Source organism: Polypterus senegalus, chromosome 1 (genome assembly GCF_016835505.1).
Source record: "Polypterus senegalus isolate Bchr_013 chromosome 1, ASM1683550v1, whole genome shotgun sequence".
Lineage (NCBI taxonomy): Eukaryota > Metazoa > Chordata > Cladistia > Polypteriformes > Polypteridae > Polypterus > Polypterus senegalus.
The window spans coordinates 99,043,362-99,059,719 of NC_053154.1; the positions used below are offsets into that span (position 1 = coordinate 99,043,362).

General features: G+C 38.2%; 1 pseudogene; it reads right to left on the reverse strand.

Annotated features, from left to right (window-relative positions):
• Positions 1 to 7,925: 7,925 nt before the first annotated feature.
• On the reverse strand, positions 7,926 to 10,300 carry LOC120526742 (annotated as a pseudogene).
• Between the last annotated feature and the right edge of the window lie 6,058 nt (positions 10,301 to 16,358).

A 16,358-nucleotide genomic window follows, 5' to 3' on the forward strand; every position in this document is an offset into this window, starting at 1 on the left:
TAATAAATATCAAAAATTTAGAAAAGTTTCATATACATACCTAATAGTTCCAAGCTATGTATATTGTAGCAACTCAACCTGTGACAGAACAGGCAAGTGAAACCCCACAGGGGCAGGTGAGATTCTGCTGATGGGAGGGAAGAGCTGTGTGCGCTAAAGAAACTTAAAAGGAGGTGTGATGAACATCGCTGCAGGTCAGACCCAGCAAAAGAAAGAAGATGGTGTTGTGTGAAGACTTGTTAGGGCAACAATCCCACATGATGAAGAGTCTCCTGAGACTAACAGCAGGAGTTGAGCAGGGTCCTTTCATAAAGAGACAATAAACGCTCTTTTCAAGGACCATTAAACATCTGATTGTGTCCTTTCTTTGCTGGTCCTGAAAGAAGCACAAAATCTCAAACCTGTCTCCACCACTGGGTGATCGTTTATTGCAGGAGAACTTGGATTTACAACTGGATGATTCAGATCTGTCACGCAATCTAATAAAAAGACTGTCTAATTTAGGTGACTGGCCTTTCTCCCTTTGGGGGCTGTACACCCAGACTTAATCACCAGCTGAGAAGGGGTGTTTCTGTAAGTCATAATGTCTTTTCTGTGCGCACACACCTGCAGAGTTTCAACTGCCTGTTCTCTCAAGTCGAGTCGCTATAATATATACAGTATACCACTTGAACTACAGAACAGTTATTCCACCTGAAGCTAAGCATGTTTGGGCCTACTTGGGTGGGAGCCTTTGAATGGCTGGGTTGTTGCTGAAAAGAGGTGTTGGTAAGGCCATCATGGGACACCTACCCTGTGGTTTCTGTGTGGATCCCAAGGCCCCACTGCAGAGATGGTTATACTGTGCTGTAAAAATGACATTGTACCTTCAGATGAGGCTTAAAACCGAGATCCTGACTCTCTGTGGACCCCAGGACATTTTAGTAGTTCTGACTAAATTGCCAACCATGGCCTGGTAAATCTGGCCCCTAATTATCCCATGCTTTTAATTGGCTAACTACTGCATCTCTCTCACCCCTTCACCACCTAATAAATGATGTGTGGTAAACGTACTGGTACAAAAAGGGTTGCCGTCACATCATCAAGGTGAATGCTGCACATTGGTGGTGGTTGAAGTAGATCACACTGTTCATGTAAAGGGCATTGAGCAGTGAGGAAAGCACTATATAAATGTAATTAATTTATATATATATATATATATATATATATATATATATATATATATATATATATATATATATATATATATATATATATATATATATATATATATATATATATATTTATGATCTGTTTGTGGTGTGATGTTCCAACTTTGCACACTCCTAAACCACTGGATACAGAAAAGTCTGACATCTTAGTTCTAAAAGAGAGGCTTGAAGGTGAAAAATACATTCCAGGGTTCAAACCAAACTAACACAACAGAGCCCTATTTCAGAAAGAATGAGAGAATGATGTTGCATTCCTGATGCTAAGATGCTGAATAATATATCTTTTCTAATGAGGTATTGTGGTGTCACATACTGTGTGGATGCTAATCACATGGTAGCCATAAAGCCATTTCTGTAAAAAATATGGCATGTGATGAAGAATAATCACAAAGTGGTAGCACATGAAATAAAAATTATAGAGAAAAACTGCAACAGAGTGACATCATCATCAAAATGAAAAACAATAAATAAATAAAGATCCCAAAATAATAATAACCACATGACCAAAAGTAGAAACAGTAGTAAGACAGCAGAGTATGAGAGTAGAAAAATTAGGGATTTATAAATCTGTGGAAGTGTGATTCTGGGGTACAACCAGTCATTGACTTTGCCACAGACTGAGCTAAAATTGCCTTCATTATTGAACATTGTAATTATTTTATTAACAACACTAGAGTCAGGATCCAACACTTAGCAAAGTCACAAGAGCCTCAAGTCTGATGACAGTAGAAATTACATCATGCTATGACTGTCAAGCTAACACTGTGTTTATGGCAAGAGAGTATTTGTAGAACTTTCTGAATCTTGGTTTTCATCATAACCTGGAGATTTCATCAAAACTGATAGTTTGGAGGCCAACAAAGCTTTGGTCTGTAACTATATATGACTCTATATGTAAGCTTTGCCCTCTTCTGCTGGGATTTGGAAATAGTTTGAGTATTACAAAGCTGTCATGAGAACAATTGTTCTTAAGTTATTGCTGCAGTTGCCTTTGTCACTAAGAAAATATGGAAGAGCAGCTCTGAATGAATTGTTTCCTTCTTTTACCCTAGCAGGCAAGTCAGTGCATTATGACATTTAGAGTAACTGTTGCCCCTTACTGCATATCTCCAGAAGCCAGAACATGTTCCATTAAACATAAAGAACAAGAACCTCATGGTAAATGCTAACTGGACTTTTGTAAATACAACAGAATGGAAAGATTCAGGCTTGCAAAAAAAATCTTGATTTTGAGTTGTATTCAGCTTCACAGAAACACTCAGTCTGATCAATCAACCAATGCTATACCTGGTGGGAAGAGTCTCAAGAAAATCGAAATGATAACCCAAGCAGCGTCAATCATTTGGACTGAGCTCTCATTTCAGCAGGAAGCTATTTCTTGACTGTTGTGATGTTTTCTTTTCAGGGTGGCGGTGCTGATGTGGTATATCCACCATGCAGTGACCCTAATAGCTAAATCTCTACCTAATGGTATCCATCTGTTAAGAGTTAACTGTTAACAGTTTCTGATATCAATGGGTTTTATATTACGTCATATCTGAGAACCCATCCTTAACTTGTTGGTTGTATCTTAACACTTTACACTAAACCTTGGATTTGCTGGCATATCAAAGTTCATTATGCAAGTGCTTACTCAATGTTTAATCTTTTCTACATTACATATGCATGTAAATATCCTGAAGTTATTACTGACAGTACAGTGGTGAACTGGATACTGCTGCTGTAAGACAAATCCAGGCTTTGAACTTGGAGATTCTTCTATGTGTGTGGGTTTTCCTCAGGGTACTTCAGTTTTCCACCCACATCCCTAGGTTTATTGGCCAACTCTATATTGACCACATGCATTATGATTTGATTATAAACTTGAATTTTCCAAACAGTTCCAGGATTGTAAAAAACAATTTAAACATCGTTTTTGGGGGTTTAAGAGATAAATGAATCCTATGTTCACATGTATTCTTTGTACCAATCTGTATTTACATGATAGTTTTTTTTTTTTTGTTTTTTTTGCTGTCCCAGAGCCCCACCTTGTTTTTTCTGTGAGCATTGATATTCTGGGAATTTAGTGTTGATGGCTGCTATGTGGTTGTTAGGAGTGACATCAGCCCCTTGGACTTTCTGCTTTGTCTTAGTTTGTCTTCATGCCATATAAACGAAAAAACTGACAGACTAAAGCTGACATTGTTATTTTTAACCACGTATTTCATCTGTCACTTTACATCAAAAATGCAGAAATTTAGAAGCTAAAAAAATGTACTTTATTTAATAAATATTTGGTTCATTGTGAAATATATGTTGTTTATATATCATATCGAAAAATCATAGTGGACTCTTCTCTATCAATTGCCAGACAGTTTTCAGATGCCATCGAAGAATGTAACAGAATGCTAGGTTATATAACATGTTGTGTGGAGTACAAGTCCAAGGATGTTATGCTCAAGCTTTATAATGCACTGGTGAGGCCTCATCTGGAGTACTGTGTGCACGATTTTGGTCTCTAGGCTACAAAAAGAAAATACAGTGGAACCTCGGTTTACGAGTAACTTGGTTTACGAGTGTTTTGCAAGACGAGCAAACTTTTTTTTACAAATTTTGACTTGATAAATGAGCAATGTCTTGCAATACGAGTAGTATGGATACACTTTGTTTGCTGAGCGTCATGTGATCACAACTGAGCTGATGATTCTTCTCTCTCGCGTGCGCATCTCTCTTTCTTTCTCTTTATCTCTCTCGCTCGCGCGCGCAGCGTGTCTCTCTCTCTCCTTATCTCTCTCACCCACGTCTCTCTCACCTTATCTCGCTCGCTCGCGTGTGTCTCTCTCTCTCCTTATCTCTCTTGCTCGCCCACGTCTCTCTCTCTCTTTTCTTGAGGGCAATCGTCTCCTATTCTCCGTCTGAGTCTGTGTGCCTCACTCATATATTCAACATCCGTACGAGCGTATACTGTTTACTACAGCATTGCGTGCATGTGTGTGCTGTGAATTGCGAGTCCCCATCTTGCACCCCAAAATACAAAGCTGAGTCTCAGTACTTTAACAACACCAGCTTTATTCAGCTTGAAACAGCAACAGTGCTGTTATTTATTGTAGCGGGATCTTTATAATGTTCCTTGTAACACCCATCGACGGCTGGCGCTTATAGCATGTCTGCGATCTTTTTGGATGCGCTTATACGGCGAACTGCTACAGCGCTGGGAGACTGTGATTGCTTTGGGACACTCTTCCGCGTGTCGTCCCGTTGGGTGGAATCCCACAAGAGTTTAGAAACTCACTCACACCAGCCATGATTCTTTTTAAAGGTAAAGTGCAGGTTAATTTGTTTTATGTATTTTTACTTTATATTTTGTATTAATCATTTTTATATGAATAGTTTTGGGTTGTGGAAAGAATCATCTGAGTTTCCATTATTTCTTACGGGGAAATTCACTTTGATATACGAGTGCTTTGGACTGCGAGCATGTTTCCGGAACGAATTATGCTCGCAAACCGAGATTCCACTGTAGCAGTGTTAGAAAAAGTCCACAACTAGGCTCATTCCAGGTCAACAGGGTATGAAGAAAGATTTAAAGAGTTGAGCCTTTTCAGTTGAAGCAAAAGAACATTAAGATGAGACATGATAATAGTGTTTAAAGTTATTAAAAAATTAGTGCAGTGGATCGAGACTCTTTAAAAACGAGTTCAGCAAGAACATATGAACACAGTTAGAAACTTGATAAATTTCACACAAACATTAGAAAGTTTTTCTTTACACAGAGAACCATTGACACGTGGAATAAGCTATCAAGTAGCATATAGAAGTTTAGGAACCTTCAAATCTCAACTTGATGTTATTTTGGAAAAATGAAGTGGACAGGACTGGCGAGCTTTGTTGGCCTGAATGGCCCGTTCTTGTCTAGATTGTTCTAATATTCTAATGTACAGATTTAATTTGTGATTTAGCCAGGTACTCTTTGAAAATGCACAGTATAAATAGGGCTATTCCTTTTAATGTCACCTAGCTGATTCTTATTATCTTTCCTCATTTTTTGCTTTTTTTGTATATCTGTAAATATATGACTTAAGATTGAACTGATTATATTAATATTCAGGAGAGCAGCACAGTGAAATGACTGTTTATTAAAACAGGCATAATGGTCAGCCAGTCTGTTTCAGTTGCATCTGGTAATTACAAACCACTGTTCACCAGATATGCCTTTCATCCCTCTTTCTTTGTGTATTTTGTTGCCTTTTTTCATCAAGCATTCCAGCCCTGTTGCGGCTGCCAGGAAACGTGATGCACAGATGCTTAGACATACGTCACATGGTTTACTATTTTATGCTGGGCACTTGTCCTTGGTCAGCAGACATTCTCACCCTCTTGTGGACACTGAATGACATTACACCTGGGCATGGAAACAGATGTTTTCTTGCTTTATATACAGAGAGATAAGAACTAGTCTTTATCTAATACACGTTAGTAAAAATGGTCCACTTTAATAGGTCTCCTTCTAGGAAATGGCTAACCAGGAAAAGTAATCACATCCACAAGACATAATTAGTTTTATTAATAAATAATAAAATTAATAATAATGATAATGGTACTCAAAGAAGTTAAGCCTGAGTTGCATACATGCCTGTGATTATATACATCTGTCCATTTTTTAAATGATTTGCCCTGGTATACTGGTATATGCTTAGATTTAAACAGGCACCTGGCAAATAGTAAAGGGTAAATAATGAGAACCAAAAGTCAAAATATGAAGGGTAAACCCAAATTCAAAGTAAAAAAAAAACATCGTAGTCAATTACTTGAAAGTCTTTCTTTTTTATTAAAGCTCAGATATTTGTTTAGAGTTTTAGCTTTCTCTTTTAATAAATATGATGACTCACTTCAGCAGAATGTGACAACACCACCATATAACACAAAACTAGTAGTGTAAACAATGAAATAATAAAAAATGATTACTGAACACATAGGAGCAGGAAATAATAATAGCAACTTAAAAATTACATTAAATATGACTAAAACATGTAATTTTGGCTTGATTTAAACAATCTGTCAACGAGTCAGTGATGTCACAAGATACACAGTTGCTCCCCCCACCTCAAAAAAGTAAGGGCCTACAATGCCAAATTCTGCAACGGTGCACCACACTGTAACATGCTCGCTGTGCAGGAGTCTCTGATGAAGTTCACAAGGGTTGATTTCAGCCCAATAGTGAAGGTTTTGCTTATTTACGCAACCATTTAAATGGAAATGTGCCTCGTTGCTCCACATGACGATGGCATCTTGATGAACGGTTTGCAGAATGTTCGCGCACAATTCTCTACGGCTCTCCCAGTCTCTCTCAGTGAGTTCCTACACTACCATCATTTTGGATGCATGTTTGCGCGCTGAACATCTAGGAGACTGCAAGATTGATGCCCTTACAGCTTGGATGTTTTCAGATGTTCATACAGTCCGAGAATAACCTGGAGATTTTCTGTTCAATGTTGTACCCATCTGTCTAAATTTAGCCACCGCTGTATCAGACGTCACCGTTAGGAGGAATGCTGAAGTGCATTCGGAAGACTTGTTGTGTAGTAATGATGGATTTGTTGTTTTTGAAGAACGTTTTGACAGTGAAAGCACGATGCGCACCAGACCAAGACATGTTGCCACCTGAAAACTACAAGGGATTGCCTATCAAAGGACCCCCACCTCTATCCACTCGGCTGCCTCTACCTCTACTTTTACCAATGACCTTGACAAATGTGATACTTCATTTTCGCTCACCCTGTAAAACCAAGTTAAAGCAGTTTTTGGAGTGGGAAACCACCAAAATTATTTCACAGTAATGTGAGAGCTCAATCAACAATTACAGGAAATATTTTTTGGGTTCAAATGCCACTACTGACACTTTGTGACCATGAGCAAGGCACTTGACCTGCCTGTGGTCCAATTGGAAAAGCCAAAAGAAGTGTAACTAATTGTGTCTCAAATGTTATAAGCTGCATTGGATAACGGTGTCAGCCAAAAAAGTAAATGTATTTTTGCAATTATTGAAACCAGTTACTAAATCTAAAGAGGGGCGTTCTCATATGGGAACACTGTAAAATGCAAAACTAGATTAGCTTGTCTGTCTAATAAATTAAACAACCATCAACATTTAGTTTTGTTTTATCATTCAGCTCATGACTGCTCCGTTCCGACCCTATAGCATCAAGGCCTGAAGGACATAGCAAGGTGCACGTAATGTTCACAAGTAAAATTTTTAATAAGAAGTGCAGCCCATTAAAGATCAGCTTCCCCTGAGTTCCACTTTGCCTGCAGCATTAGCAACACACGCTGCTATTGAGCTCTCTGTTCTTTACAGCAAATCTCAAAGCAAGTCATTCTGTACTCTTCCATAGCTGTTCAACTCAGAAGCTTTGTTTCAAGTTTCAGGTTTTCATTTAAGCACATTTGCTGACGTCAAAAGGAACTTGAGGCCAATCTCAGTGACACATCTAGCATCTGTCTGAGCTATGAAGTCTGCAGAATTAAAATAAGAGGATAGAGCCTGCAGCGTTAATTCAGCAAAATAACAAATGCCGAGATTAAACTGACTTTTGGCCATGGAAGGATAAAAATAGCAGATATTTCTGACTTAGCGCTTAAAATGATATTCATGTGATATTCATTACCCTTAAAGACTTGACTACTTAAATCAAGGTGCAGCTTCCCTGTCTTCTCATGCCCTTTAATATATGAATGCTAAGTATCTCCCTGATGGCATGATGGCAGCGTGGCTAGCATTGTTACCTCTAAGCTCCGGAGTCCTCGGTTTGAATCCCTCTGCACATTCCCTGTAGAGCATTTAAAATGTGTCTGTGAAGGTTTTTCTTAACACCCCATTCTGCCCACTCAAAGATGTGCATTTTGGATCAATTCTGTATCAGTCCATAAGTGTGAATATGAATGTGAGCAAGAGTATGCCCTGTGTGATTGGCATCCCAACCAAGACTGTTACCTTCCTAGGCTTTGACCTCCGTAATTCTGAACTCAATTAATTGGATGTGGTATTGAATGGATGAAGGAATTAGCAATTCCAGCATAGTAAGTAGGTTAAAAAATTGATGGATGGATGTGTGGATAGATGTTGCTCAAAATTAGACCATTTATTTTTACTGATTTAATGCACCTGTATTATAAATGCACATAATATTCAAGTTTATTGGCATGTATGCATTGTACAATGAAATTCTTTCTTGTGTGTCTCTTCAGAAGAGTGACAATAAAATGATATAAAGAAAAACACACAGTAAAATGACCTTTGCATAAGTGCTAGCTGATGAGACAGGATAAAAATGACACATAAGTGTTATGACAGCCTCCAGTGTAGAAAATACAACATATAACATAAGTTTAAATTTATTAGTGAATCCTGACATTCTGTACTGCTATGGTTCTAAACCTGTACTTATGGCTGCTTTTCCTAATCACTTATTTTCTATCATAGGTGTCATCTTATATGCAAGTATGTTATATTGAGGTGCCAGATAAGGTATGGAATGTCAGGTGACAAAGACCATTACAAAGGACCTACCAGCAAGAAACATGTAACGGGAGGACTACCATAAAAACTGGTATTATTTATAATAAATGCTCTTGAAGTAATTATTCCAAGGCACACAATAAGATGTGTGGTTTTAGGGCATCTCTCTTAAAGTATAAGTCAAGGTTTACAATTGAAGGAACATTTCAGCCACTAACAGAAGTTCTACAAATGCAGCACCTAGAGCAGGGATGGGCAAACCTTTTGGCTCAGAGGCAACATTGACTTTTAGATAGATGGATAGATAGATAGATACTTTATTTTTCCCAAGGGGAAATTCACATAATCCAGCAGCAGTATACTGATACAAAGAAACAATATTAAATTAAATAGTAATTTTATAAAATAAAAATAGTCAATTTTAAAATTGACCGATGGGCTGGACCAGCACTAGATCCATACATATCAAACATAAACATATAAAAAGGCATTACAGTGTTAATATTTACTTTCACTTTTATTGGGAACAGTGTTGTTGATCACCCTTTTTTGCCAGTGCATCGAAGTCTGGTGTTAGTTTTGTTATGGCAATTCTCAGAACAGATCTGAGGTATTCATCGCTCAACTGGGATCTGTGGGGTGATTTGTTGGTGTTCATCACATTAAAAATCTGTTCACACACACAGAGCCAAACAACACCAGCATCCTCTGTGCCAACTTCTGGATGTTTGGAAATTTGGCTGCGGTTAATGAAGCATAAAACTCATCCAGTTTAAGAGAACTGAACTTCTCCTTTAAGACAGTGTCACATTGGAGATCAATCAGTTCCAACTGCAACTCCTGTGGCACCGTTTCAGAGTCTTGTGTGAAGGGACATGACACCAGCTGAAGTGACTTGTAAATTTTTCCAAAATCAGAGAACCGACGGCAGAATTCTCCATGCAGGTTGTCCAGTGATTTCCTCACAAGTTGAGGGGCCTCTTTCAGCGTAGCCAGTGTGGGGAAATGAACGAATGAGTTGTTTGACATTTGCTTTGAGAATAAAGCAAGCTTGGCTTTGAAGGCTCTGACGTTTGTGTACATTTCATGCACAAAACTGGTCTTTCCCTTGTAGCTTCACGTTCAGCTCATTCATGTGTGTCAGTATGTCCACAGCAAAAGCTAAATCACAAAGCCAATCTGTGTCACTCAGCTCAGGAAAATCGTCAGCTTTCTCAAGTAGCTCCAAAAATGAGATAATCTCCTGTTTGAGCTCCCACACTGGTCAACATACTTTCCCCAAACTTAACCAGCGGACATTGGAGTGGTAAAGCAAGTCCTGGTGATCAGCGTCAATTTCTTCAAGAAACTTAATAAACTGACAATACTGAAGTCCTTTCGCTCGAATAAGGTTAACGAGTTTTACAACTGGCTTCACTACGTAGTCAAGCTGCAATACAGATTTACACAGTGCTTCCTGGTGGATTAGGCAGTGTAAGAAAATTACCTCCTGCTTAGGGTTGTCCTCCTTCACCCTCTCCTGGATTCTTTTGAGCAACCCAACGTTTTTTCCAGTGAGATTTGGCGATTCATCTGTGGTAACGTTGCCGAGCATACTCCAAGGTAGCTTGTGCCTATTGATGACCCCAACACGCTGTCATACAAGTCCTCTCCCCGCGTTTTCCCCTTTAGAGATTCCATGGCCAAAAACCCCTCCGTTATCTCAAAATTGTCATTAATCCCTCTGATAAAAATTAAAAGCTGAGTGGTGTACTTGTCATTACTTTCGTCCAGTGCCAAGGAATATAATGTAAATGACACCGCTTTTCTTTAACTTGCTAATTTTTTCAAATTTGTTCTTGCTCTCAGGACACAAGATACCTGCTGTCTCTACCATGCACTCTTTGAGAAACTCCCCTTCAGAGAAAGGCTTGCTGGTTTTTGCTAATTTGAATGTCAGCACATAACTTGCCTTCGTGCTTGATTCTTGGATGGCAGTTTGTCGGGTAAAGGTGTTTTGCTGAGCCTGCAAACTAGCTGCCAACCCTTGAGCGGTAGCCGTCCGTTCTTGCGTGGACTGGTTGTTAGCATAATTAGCATGCTTGGTGGAAAAGTGATGGCTGATGTTGTATTCCTTTAAAACCGCAACGGTTTCTTGGCAAATAAGACATACAGCCTTTGACCGGACTTCAGTGAAAAAGTATTTAGTTGTCCATTCCTTATTAAACACTCGGCACTCACTGTTGACTTTTCTTTTCTTTAGCCCACTCATTGTTGCAGATGGGTTCAGAGCAGTAGCAGAGTAATAACAGAGAGTAACCCGGGGTCCGCAAAATCAAGTCAATGTATTACTGCGCCTAATGCGCCACCAGGTGGAACGCCAGGCATTACAGGACAAGGTCAAATGAATGCAGTCATAATTACGATATGATTTGATTTGGGCAATTTTATACCAATCTTCGGCAGGCCGGATTAAAAAGACCAACGGGCCGGGCCTAGAGGTAACAGAACACTCCTTACCCTGGATGTGACCTGGGGTTGCCCTTGAAGTGGTTCCCCGTTTCAGGATTATTGTCTCCTTATGATCCAACCACCAGAAAACAATGAGTCAGGAGATGAGTGGAGGCAAGAGCACAACTGGCAGAAGAAAAGTAGGTCAGAGGCTTAGTGAGAGTGAATTTAAAGTGTGTTTTGTCCAAATTTGTGGGCATATTCAACAGGCATTTCACCTGTCATGGAAATGTTTGAACTCATTTAGGTAGACCCAAAGAGGCTGCAGGGTTAATAGTTTTATTTCTGGTTTGTTTTGAGTATTCCGTTTGTGCATCCTTCCCTTTGTGTTAATGTGTTAACTGAACAAGATTTTCTTTATGCCCTAGTTATTAACTCACATCATTTAACATTGGAAGGAGTTGGACTATGCACTCAATTTTTATTCATATTACAAACATTGATCTTAAACAAGAAATCCCAGCTCAAACACCTAGATGTTATTTTTTATCATCTAGGCTATTATATCTGGTCTATAGTTAATTTCCTAAATTTAACAGAAATTGTAGCAATAAGCAAATGTTGTGATCATCACTACCACTGAGTAAATTGTTTTTCAAATTCATTCTCCAGGCTGTCTACCCAAAATCTACTCAGGCCACTGCCTACTTGTAACTTTAGTTACTGTTTTTCCCAATCCTCCACTTAGTTAAATACTGGATTTAGCATCTCTGTGATCTGAGCACGTAGCTGCTATTGCTGACCTTCTGTTTTCTTCTTATAAATATAAAATCTGGTTATTTTTCAATGAGAGGCTTCCACCATTGCAAATTGTTTAGTCCAGGAGGCATTTTTTATCATTTCCTTTACACTATTGACCATTTTGTATTTTAGGTAGCACTTTTTTAATAGTGTGCCATGAATTCACAGGAGCAAAGCAAATATATATACAGTACTAGGGGGGCAAGCCCCACTGGTGCCTTTGGTGTCTCGAACTTCAGCTAACTAAATCACCTAAATACAAACATTGGTGTTATGAATAGATACTTTTTTAAAATATTTTGATCCTGTGAAAGAAAGTTTACTTGATCGAAAATAAAAACCACAACTTTGTTGATATTAAAAATCACGTCTTTCTTGATATTTAAGTTTATATTATAAAAACGGAATAAGAATCTCAAAATCTAACAACATCACATTAAAGTTTGATAAATTCTGAAAAGAATGATACTAAATATATATATTTAGGTTTTAAAATAAGCCCACTTTAAAGCGTGACAAAAAACATGACATAAAAACGTCACATAAAATCGTTGCAATTTTAGGCTTAGGATTGTATATATAGAGAATATATATATATATATATATATATATATATATATATATATATATATATATATATATAGAGAGAGAGAGAGAGATATCTCCATCCATCCATTATCCAACCCGCTATATCCTAACTACAGGGACACAGGGGTCCGCCCAGCCAACACAGCACACAGGGCACAACAGGAAACAAACTCCGGGCAGGGTGCTAGCCCACCACAGGGTGTGCACACACACACACACACACCCACACACCAAGCACACACTAGTGACAATTTACAAACACTAATGCACCTAAACTGCATGTCTTTGGACTGTGGAAGGAAACCCATGCAGACACGGGAAGAACATGCAAACTCTGCGCAGGGAGGACCCAGGAAGTGAACCTGGGTCTCCTAACTGCAAGACATCGCTACCCACTGCGCCGCCATGCCGCCCTATATATATATATATATATATATATATATATATATATATATAAAAATATGTAACTGGATTACTGGTGTCTCTGTTTTAGTGGCCATTCAAGTAATTATGTAATACAATCAACGAGTGGCATCAACAATCAGTATGACTGCTACAACTCTGTGAGTCATACTGGCCTCACAAAGCATCATGGGAAACTGGGAAAAAGTTTGTTTAAGCTGGTCACAGGGCTAATATACAGAAAAATATTTGGTAAGCATTCTGAAAAATGGTTTCGCTGTATTTTTCCTATCTGCACAACTAAAGAGTTTAATTGCAAAATTACCTTTTTTATTGGGTCATTTTAAATACAAACTCTTACAAAATTTTTAATTACATTAAATTTATATTGAAACATTGCATTTTTAAAACAATTTAAGGCAATGTTTCTGAAGAAAGTAATATTTAAAAACCTTTAGGTAAACACCACATATTCTTTGTTGCGTCACGGAAAGCTGGGTTCTTGTGCATCACAAGAGTGGTGAGAGTCTAACAAACCAAAATTGCTATTGGACTCGAAATTGCTACAAATCACAAATTTGTATTAGCATCAAACCCTAGAAAGGAAAACTGCTTCATCTGAATAAATGCCTACTGGTAAGAAACAGTAAAAGTTACTTGATTACTTTTAATTACTTGTCTTCCTCAAATGCCCTCGCATTCCACATTAATGACAGGTTGGACTGGTCTCAAAACACAAAGAAACTATATAAGTTTCTCCTTTTTCTTAGGAGACTGAATGTGGGAAGTGACATTCTTCATATCTTCTAGAACTCTGTGAATGCCAATGTGATTTTCTGTACCAAGGAGTGCTGGGTTGATAACATCACACTTCAAGAGACACCCACCGAATGAACAAGCTAAATAAAAGGGCAGGCTCAATTACAAGACATACTCTGGATCCCTTTAGGTCATACAAAAGAGAGAGAATTAAAACTAAACTGAGTGCCATTACGAACAAGCTGCACATCCTCTCTGACCACTAACACTGAGTACTTTCAGCCAATGAATTATTCAGCAGAAGTGTGTCAGGAAGCGCTACTGGGGCTCCTTTATACCAACAGCAAAATGCCTTCATAATGCTTTACTGTGACAGCCAAGTCAGAACTTTTCTTTCTGTAAAAAGGCCACATTTTGACATTGGGACAAATAAAGTTCTATCTATCTATTGTCACAGACAGACAGGAGCCCTGCCCAGTTGGGATGCTAATATTGTGGAAGGAGAGATCATGGTGAGGGCAGTATATAGCCCCCCAATTTGCTGTGGCACCAGGGATTCCTGCAGGGCATGCTGGAAGTTGGAGTTCTTTGTAGCCATGTTGGGTTCCATGAATACTGTTAAGGGGAGCTGTGTAAGCTGCAGACCCCTATGTTGGGCTTTCACCACACCTGGGAGTGATTCCAGACCTCGCTAATCAGCCACAGCTTAAAAGGAGCTGCCTGCCTTCATTCCAGGAGCTAGAGTTGGGAGAGAGAGATGAAACTTGCAGAGGAGAAGGAGTGGAGGTGGAAGCAAATCAAGAAAAGGAAAGAAGAGAAAAAAAGCATTGTGTGCTGTATGTTGTGCTGTGTTCATTGTAAGTGTGCTGAGGTGGTGGGAATGAAAGGAAGGTATTTCCCACACCTAAATAAAATGTGTGTTGTGTTTTACTTTTGTCTGGTGTCTGTCTGTGTTGGGTTTGGGGAGCGGGTGTGCCCCCTGGTGGCCACACTTTTTATCTATCTTAGCCATAACAGTAAAATCTGTTTTTTATTTTTATATTTCTTCAGTATTTTTTTTTTTTGTGCGTGCTGACTCCATTAAACAGGAAGCACATAACGCTGAGTGTTGATTGGCATTTTAAACATCGTTATTATGCACAGTTGGCCAATGGCATTGGTTCTTTAAAAAATCTAAGGTTTTAAGTTCACTAAAAATGTAATGTAGTGTACATTCAGCATAGTTCTACTCTCTCATGTACAGAGTACAGTGAAATTGTTATCTGCATGCTTATCCATCACGTAACACATGTCACTTTCGATGCAGTGAGTATTGCTCTGTAGGTTATGTAAAATTTAACAATGTAGAATAAAATAGGCCCAAAGAAGTCCAGATAAACCCCTGGGTTTCATGGTATATGTAATCCATTATACATTTTTTTCAAAAAATGTCTGGATAAGCAATTTGAATATATAATAAATTGATAATGTTAAGCAAAATAAAAGAAGCTTTAAATAGTAAAATAAACTTAGAAAAGACAATCATTGGGTGACCAGAAAACAAATGACAAATAGAACACAAAAGTAAAAGCAAAGAATGCCACAAAGACAGTGTCATGTGGTTTCACAAAAAAACTTATGGGGCAGCATTTAGGACTTAAATTGATCTTAACAGTAAAGCAAGCAACAAAAATCACTGTAGGCAAAAATAAAATTTTTTATTTGCCTAAACTCAAGAAAGTGTGCAATTTCAGAATGCAGTGAATACATTTTACCATAAAGTCTGTGAATTATATTACACATCGTAACTCTTTCAGTATATACTGTTGGCATTTTACCATATTATGTATGAACTGTTAAGAATGGACAATGTCCTATGCATCACTTCACAAAAACCTAGAGCTTATAAGGAATAGGTGTGGACTACTGATTAATAATAAATACATCACTGAATAACAGTATATGAAGCATGCTAGCAGTGCTGCCAACAGCAAAACATCACACTTTTAAATGTATATGGCAGTTTAAAAACTCTTTGCTGTACCTTTTTCAGTACCTTTCACTTTTTAGATTTCTTCACCGAATTTGTTTGCTTTGTTTTGCATGCATGATCTACTGATTATTTTTGGATCAGTCTTTAATATTATGGGCTTGTTTTACACTAGAATTACCAAAGCCTACGGAAAAGCACGTAATCTTGGCCCACCTTAAATTCCTTCACACCTCTCCGTCAGCATCTTTTGTGTTTTAAATGTGTCACTCAGCACAAACAGCCTGCTATCCCATCCCCCTACCAACGCAGAAAGGGCAGAAAGTTCTCTCAGCTCAAGTCTGTTTACCTGTGTGTAAGTTGCCTGGAGTTGTGTAGGGTAAATAATATATTGTTATTTGGAATACATGCATTTCATGTGTGTTCCGTGTCTACAACAATCTATGTTAATACATCTTTAAAACAGAAACGTTTTTCATGTTTTAGTAATAACTGACAAAATATAGAAATGAAGTGTATAATGTGTGAAGACTGAAGTCCAAATATCAAATAAACACTTTCACAAAAGGTACATATATAACAAAAACAAGTGCACTTTTATTCAAGAATATAACTGTAGAAAAAGAACTTGCGTTAGGGTGCGACATTGACACACCCTTAATTTGACCGCTTTGGTGGTGTAGCAGTAAGAACTGCTGACTTC